The following is a 7,440-nucleotide window of genomic DNA, read 5'->3' on the forward strand; positions in this document are numbered from 1 at the left end:
CACTGTTTCTAACCTTTTTAAACAATCTGTGCGCTCTTTTTTTTTTTTTTTTTTTTTAAATATATTTTATTGATTTTTTACAGAGAGGAAGGGAGAGAGATAGAGAGTTAGAAACATCGATGAGAGAGAAACATCGACCAGCTGCCTCCTGCACATCTCCCACTGGGGATGTGCCCGCAACCCAGGTACATGCCCTTAACCGGAATCGAACCTGGGACCTTTCAGTCCGCAGGCCGACGCTCTATCCACTGAGCCAAACCGGTTTCGGCAAAAATGGCAATCAAAAGCCTACAGCCCCCGGTATTCCCAGGCGGTCTCCCATCCAAGTACTAACCAGGCCCGACCCTGCTTAGCTTCCGAGATCAGACGAGATCGGGCGCGTTCAGGGTGGTATGGCCGTAGACTCTTTTTAAGAAGCTAAAATCTCACCCACCATCCCCAGAGAATGTAATGTGTCCCCACACACAGGGGACACCCGAGACCCCTGATGACGATAGTGCAATCTATTGCCACGGCTGGTGAGACGACCTGGGAACACACGGTTGTGGGAGGTTAGACATGGGAGACGGACACATCGCTGGGCAGGTGGGCTGGGAACACCCACGTGAACCCGCCCGTGCACTCTTGTCTCCTCACCTGGAAGTGTTTTAGAACCTTGCCCAAGTCGGAGACGTCTGTCTCCTTTCGCTGTGCGACGTCTTCAATTGTTTATAAAAAGCATGAGATAGAAACTTCAGGAAGCGAAGAGATAGCAACCAAGAGGTCATTCTACTGACCTCTTTATCCTCTTCCCAAGGCAAGGCCAAGGATCATTCAGGGATTCGTTTACATCTTTTTCAGTCTCCCACAGAGGTGTCTTTGTTTTAAACACTGGAACCATCTAAGGCCCCCTAAGATGGCCAGGTAACCCCAAGAATCTATCATGCTTTCTTTCCCTCAGATTTTTTTTAAAGATTTTTATTTTATTTATGTTTATATATTTTTATTGATTTCAGAGAGGAAGGGAGAGGGAGAGAGAGAAACATCAATGATGAGAGAGAATCATTGATCTGCTGCCTCCTGCATGCCCCCTAATGGGGATCGAGCCCACAACCCAGGCATGTGCCCTTGACCAGAATTGAACCCGGGACCCTTCAGTCCACTGGCCGATGCTCTATCCACTGAGCCAAACCAGCTAGGGCCCTCTCGGGTCTTTTCATCATGCTTCTGAAACATCTAGCTAACTTGAGTCCTGACTCCCTCCTCCTATCTTACCTGCCATCTGGGTCAAGCTATCATTCTCTTTGGAAAACCTTCTCCCTGACCCCTCCAGGTTAAGGACCTCCTGCACCTAACCTGAGCATGAACATATGTCACATTGAACGGACATATTCCCAGCACCTAGCTGGGCTATTCGCACACAATTTAATGCTTGGGGTGGTTAAGGAGTTACAGGGAGCTCTGGGATTCACTGGGTCTTCCCTGAAGTTTCTCCCCTAGGTTTCTGCCTCATCCTTTTCAATAACCAAACTTCCTCAGAAAGAGAAAGGTCATGCTCACTCTGACCTGTGTTTCTCTCTGTCTCTCTGTCTCTGTCTCTGTCTCTCTCAGTCACTCACTCTGAGGGCTAAGCCTCTGAGTTATGAGTTGCTAGCTGGAGAGATCCACATGGCCTAGCACTGAACGAGACAACAGACAGAGAGGACATCAGGCCTTCAATCCAAACTGAACCCCGAAGATGCCCCGTGTGAGCTCAGAGCCTGGGTGACACAGATCCTGCCTCAGCTGAGACCTCAGTGCGGGACACTGGCAGTAGTACCAGAACCTGTGAGCTCATTAGTGCGTGGTGCTGGTTAAGGCTCTAGTGTGGTGTAACGCTGTCACACAGCTGTAGGTCACTAGTACAGTCGTCCCACACTGGGCCGGGCCCTATCCTCTCCCCCACCTCTGATTTCCTCCCAGCTCCCTCCAGCCACCCTGACCACCTTTCTGACCTCTTCTTCGGCCTCCAAGTGTCTACACAGCTGTGCTTTCTGCCGCTAAACACACCTGAGTTGCCCTAACCCAGGGGTGGGCAAACTTTTTGACTCGAGGGCCACAATGGGTTCTTAAACTGGACCGGAGGGCCGGAACAAAAGCATGGATGGAGTGTTTGTGTGAACTAATATAAATTCAAAGTAAACATCATTACATAAAAGGGTACGGTCTTTTTTTTTTTTTTTAGTTTTATTCATTTCAAATGGGCTGTAGTTTGCCCACAGCTGCCCTAACCGGTTTGGCTCTGTGGATAGAGCGTTGGCCTGCGGACTGAAAGGTCCCAGGTTCGATTCTGGTCAAGGGCATGTACCTTGGTTGCAGGCACATCCCCAGTAGGAGGTGTGCAGGAGGCAGCTGATAGATATTTCTCTCTCATTGATGTTTCTAACTTTCTATCCCTCTCCCTTCCTCTCTGTAAAAAAATCAATATATATTTTTTAAAAAACTAAAAAAAACAAACACCTGAGTTTGTGTAGGGCTCCTTCCAGTCCCGCTGCTGGGCGTATAAATGTCGTCTCAGTGCAGTTCTTCAGCCCCTCCCCCCTTATCCTTTTAAGGAAAAGGAATCAGGTGAATGTGCTTTGGGAGTTTAGTGACTGACTCTACATTTGGAAGCTACCTGGAGCTCCTACCAGTCGAACTTCACTTTCAAGGACGAATAAGATGTGGTTGGCGCAGGAGACGACAGCAGGAGCTCTAGAAGCAGGTCAGTTACGTACAACGTGTAAGATGAAGTGCTCTGCAGCCATGAAATCATAGATTCAAAGATATTAAAGGGCAGGGATAATTATTCATGTTAAATGAAAGGTGAGTGGGAATAAAGGGTGACCCCATATTTGGAATAACTCTATGTTTAAATGTAGATGAAAGGATACCAATAGGTGGAGGGGTAGTGTTCCAATCTTCTAAAATGTGTATTGTTTCATCAGAAGGCTTCCAGCAGTATGCTTTGGTTTTGTGTACTATTTTCTTCATCCAGACATGCGGCGCTGGGGGCCCTGTGATGTAGACGCGTTATCCCCACACTTCCCTGCGGGCCCAGGGGCTGCAACCTTGTCTGCCTTTTCTGTCCTGGAACCTAGGGCCTGAGTCAGGAGCTCAATGCAGACCCTGAAGTACCAGATTTTGGACAAAGCCTGTGTTTTCCTAGTGTGAAATGACAGGACAATGACTTCTATGAAGGCACCCCAAAATGTTGACTCTTAACAGATTTTAAGCTGCTTCTGTTGCTGACAGAACCATGAGCCCCACAACACGTGTGTCATGTCTCACTCATCCACTAGAGGGCAGTGCATGGCAGCACATGACAATGACATTGACCCACTTCCAATTTTTACAAGTTCCCTTTCTTCAGAAGGTGCCTGATAAACTTCGAGGAATATTTATTTGATTTTCCTCTTCAACTTCATTTGGAAGCTAATGAAAATCCCCTCCAAGTAACAAAAATAAGATGATCCAGTGCCGGGCAGATGTCACTTGTGACACAGACACGTAAAATGATGGGTCCCACCTTCTGTGTGCACCTCCATCCCTACCTCCCTCTCTCCCTCCATCCATGTACAAAGATCTATCTTTGTAAAGCACCTTTTGGCCTTACATGTGATGTACGAGAGACAGTTGCCAACCGTGTTCCCCTTTTTGGTGACATGAGGGAATCAAGGCAATAAAAATGAAAGGGTGTACACGAAGGATGAAGGACGACAGAAATGGTACCTGCATGGGAACATATATAGATATATACAGTAGATGTAAGACGTCTTTCTTATCATTTACATCTCTTTAAGACGTGGGATAGACACAACAGTAATAATGGTGGATTTCGGGGCTTATAGCATATGTCAAGTGCAATGCATGACGACCACAGCATAAGGGCAGGCAGGAGAGACGCGGGGGGAGGTACTCTACCACTTGAAGGCAGGCTGTGTGTGTGCTCTAGAGCCTAAAGAAGCCGCTGAAATAACAGTGATGTGCAAAAGGAGAGAAAATGGAATCTTACAGAAAGCACGTAAACACTGCCTTAGAGCAGTTGATCTTTCTACCTTATAGAAAAGCTTGAACTGTCCAGATATGTGTATAAGATGATGAGAACACCGTTATTTGTAACCCCACAATGACAGAAACAACTTGGGTAGTAGTGGAGGAAGTCTGTCTTCGGTGATGGTTGAGAGAGAGTACAGAGAAGAGAGAGGTACAAAGGTTTGGTTTTTAAACAATAACAATGGCGTCCCTGGGTGGGCTCGAACCACCAACCTTTCGGTTAACAGCCGAACGCGCTAACCGATTGCGCCACAGAGACCTACAGGGACCAGCATCTCAATGTAGTAGAGAACAAGTCCTTAGTCACTGCTAGGTAGAGCCATATCCTTGTCGCTGGACAGAGGGCCGTGCAGACTCCAAACCTCGGAAAACCGAAGAAGTGGAGTCCACGCTGCGTGTTGGTTGCATTTGAAACCCGCGCTTTGGTCGATTCTGAAGGCAATGGAGCCGCCGAGTAACCCGCCCGGCCTTGCTCCACTACCGCCTCACATTCTGAGCCCTACGGAGGGCCAGGGGGGTGGGGGGCAGGGGAAAGCCGAACGGCCCGTGGGCTCCCGTGATGGCTCTCCCCCTTTGCTCAGGCTGCACCCCACGGCCTGGCCGCTGGCGCTCGCCGGGCTCCCCTTGACCGAGGTGCGCGGGGCGGGGGTGGGAAAGAGTGGGTGCGGCGGGGTCAAAAGGGGCAAACGCGTTTTAAATTCGCCCTACCACTCCATGATCTAAAAATAATTTTGCACGGTGTTTCATTTTGGATGTTTCCCATTGCTCTTGGCTTTATGTTCTCTCATCTTTTCCCTGCAATGTCTAATCCTGTTCATTCCACCGAGTGAATTTATTATCTCTAAAGATTGACTCTACACATTCGTGTGTGTTCCACGTTTCCAATGGACCCTTTGGACATACGTAACAGTCATAACAACAGCATTCGTGTCCTCTCTGCGCCTTTAGCATCGTGTCAGTTAGGGTTGGGTCTCGGTACACGGAGTATTCTCCTCTGTGCACGCCTGGCATTCTGTGACCGAATGGCGACATTGTCCTAGTTCACCGTCTTGGGGACTGGCTATTGTGGTAGCGCCATAAACCTTACGGGGCTTTGTTCTGGGGTCCGGTTGGGTGACTTGTCAGCAGGTTGGTCCCTTGGGGGCTTGCTTTTGTGAGCCTTTAGGTAGGTCGGCCTCCCGCAACTGAGGCGAGACGGCCCTGCGCTCTGCGCACCGGCCCATGGGTTGTGAGCAGTCCCGTCTGGCGGGTGGAGTATGGTCCCTGCCCCGTGTGAGCACCAACCACTGGGACTGAGGGTCTCTACAGAAGTGTCTTCCCTGGGCCTCCGGCGGTTTCTTCCCAAGTGTGTCCTGATCAGTACTCTGCTGTGTGCCTGAAGGAGACTTTTCCACATGCCCGGATTCTCTCTGTCCATTGCTCTCCTCCCCGTGAGGCAGGAGAGTAAACAATTAGGAGAATGCTTTGGCAGGTGGAATGGGGAAACGGAGACAGAGAGCCCATTCCCACTGGCCTCGCCCAGCAGCACCCTGACTCACCTGCCTCTTCTCCCTTGCACGTGCACTCCATTAAGCATTGAGCCCTCAGGACAAGGAGGTTCTGATCAGCATCAAATAATCAACACGGCCCTAGCCGGTTTGGCTCAGCGGCTAAAGCGTCGGCCTGCGGACTGAAGGCTCCCGGGTTCGATTATGGTCAAGGGCACATGCCTGGGTTTTGGGCTTGATCCCCACTAGGGGGTGTGCAGGAGGCAGTCAATCAATGATTCTCTCTCATCATTGATGTTTCTATCTTTCTCTCCCTCCCCCTTCCTTTCTGAAATCAATAAAAATATATATTTAAAAATAATAATAATAATCAAGGCGTTCAGCCTGTTGACTACAGAGACAGCGTTTTGTTCAAACTAGAGATAACATCTAGGCCTCAGTGGTGTGGGCCTCAGGGCCAGAAAAACAGCAAAACCAGACAAAGTGACACCATGACTGGGATCAGGGCCAGATGTAATGACCAATGACTCTCCCCACACACACACATACACACACCCTGGCACCCAACAATCAGTAGAGACCATGACCCTGACCCTATATGTGCTCATGTTGATGAATCAGCATATTAAAGGACACACCTGGAAAGCTGATTGATATTCTATTGATCCTCCCTGAGACCGCCCCTACAATTCCTGCCTTTAGAAAACAGGTAAAAACACTTAAGACAAAGGGCCCAGTGCATGTGCTAGCACGAACTCTCTTTCTCTCTCTCTCTCTCTCTCTCTCTCTCTCTCTCTCATGCACGGGCCTTTCTTCTTCAGGTGTGTATCTTTGCTTTCTTTCTCCTAAGCTCTAAGGGCCTTCTTCTGTCTCTGTAACTTGTTTCCTGAGCCCTACGGAGGGCAAGGGGGGGATGGGGGCAGGGGAAAGCCAACGGCCATGGGCTCCCGGCCCAGTTGGCTCACTTCTGCCTCCGTGATTTTCTCTCTTAAAGGCCAAGGCATCTCTCTGAGCCGCCCCCTTGAATCTTCTCTTCGAGTGTACTTTTCATCTTGCATGCTAAATAAACTTCCTCTTGCGCTACAGTTCTTGGCTATGAAGTCTTTCTTAACCGAACTTAAGACCCGGGAGCCCACATCGCCACTGTCAGCTGGGCCTTTGTTTCTTGAATTCTAGCCGCCTTGCTCTCCGTGGACTCGCAGCTTCACCTCCAAAGTCCAAGGAGTTGGCTTCAGAGCCCCTCCTCGTGTCCTCCCTGGAAACTCTCTGAGAGCAGTAAGCTGGGCCAAGGTGGGGCTCACCTTGTTTGCTTCTCATCCCTCAGGGTTGCTCTCCTCTGTTGCCTGATTTCAGTGTCTGGAAAACCAGTATTTCATGTGTTTTGTCCTTTTCTTTCCTTAGGGGGCAGGGGTAAGGGGAGGGTGAGATTTCTGGTGGAAAGGTAAATCTGATTTTTGGCACTTTACCTTTGCCAGAAGCTGAAGGCCCCTCTCTCTCTCTCTCTCTCTCTCTCTCTCTAAATCTTCACTTTTAAGACAAAGGAGGAGCCGGAACCGGTTTGGCTCAGTGGATAGAGCGTCGGCCTGCGGACTGAAAGGTCCCAGGTTCGATTCCGGTCAAGGGCATGTACCTGGGTTGCGGACACATCCCCAGTAGGGGGTGTGCAGGAGGCAGCTGATCGATGTTTCTCTCTCATCGATGTTTCTAACTTTCTATCCCTCTCCCTTCCTCTCTGTGAAAAAATCAATAAAATATATTTAAAAAAAAAAAGACAAAGGAGGACCCAGTGCATGTGCTAGCACAAAGCATCAATCAGTTGCCTCCTGTACACACCCTGCCCGGGGATCAAACCTGCAAACTAGATATGTGCCCCGGCCAGTGATCGGACCCACAACCTTTT

General features: G+C 49.4%; 2 non-coding genes across 2 annotated transcripts; both read right to left on the reverse strand.

Moving 5' to 3' along the window:
• Positions 1-285: 285 nt before the first annotated feature.
• Positions 286-404, reverse strand: LOC111824574. Its single transcript, XR_002827682.1, has one exon. It is a non-coding gene; the product is annotated as a 5S ribosomal RNA (ribosomal RNA).
• Positions 405-4,238: 3,834 nt separating this feature from the next.
• On the reverse strand, positions 4,239-4,312 carry TRNAN-GUU. Its single transcript has one exon. It is a non-coding gene; the product is annotated as a tRNA-Asn (tRNA).
• Between the last annotated feature and the right edge of the window lie 3,128 nt (positions 4,313-7,440).

This window comes from Myotis lucifugus, unplaced genomic scaffold, assembly GCF_000147115.1.
Source record: "Myotis lucifugus unplaced genomic scaffold, Myoluc2.0 scaffold_2459, whole genome shotgun sequence".
Taxonomy (NCBI): domain Eukaryota; kingdom Metazoa; phylum Chordata; class Mammalia; order Chiroptera; family Vespertilionidae; genus Myotis; species Myotis lucifugus.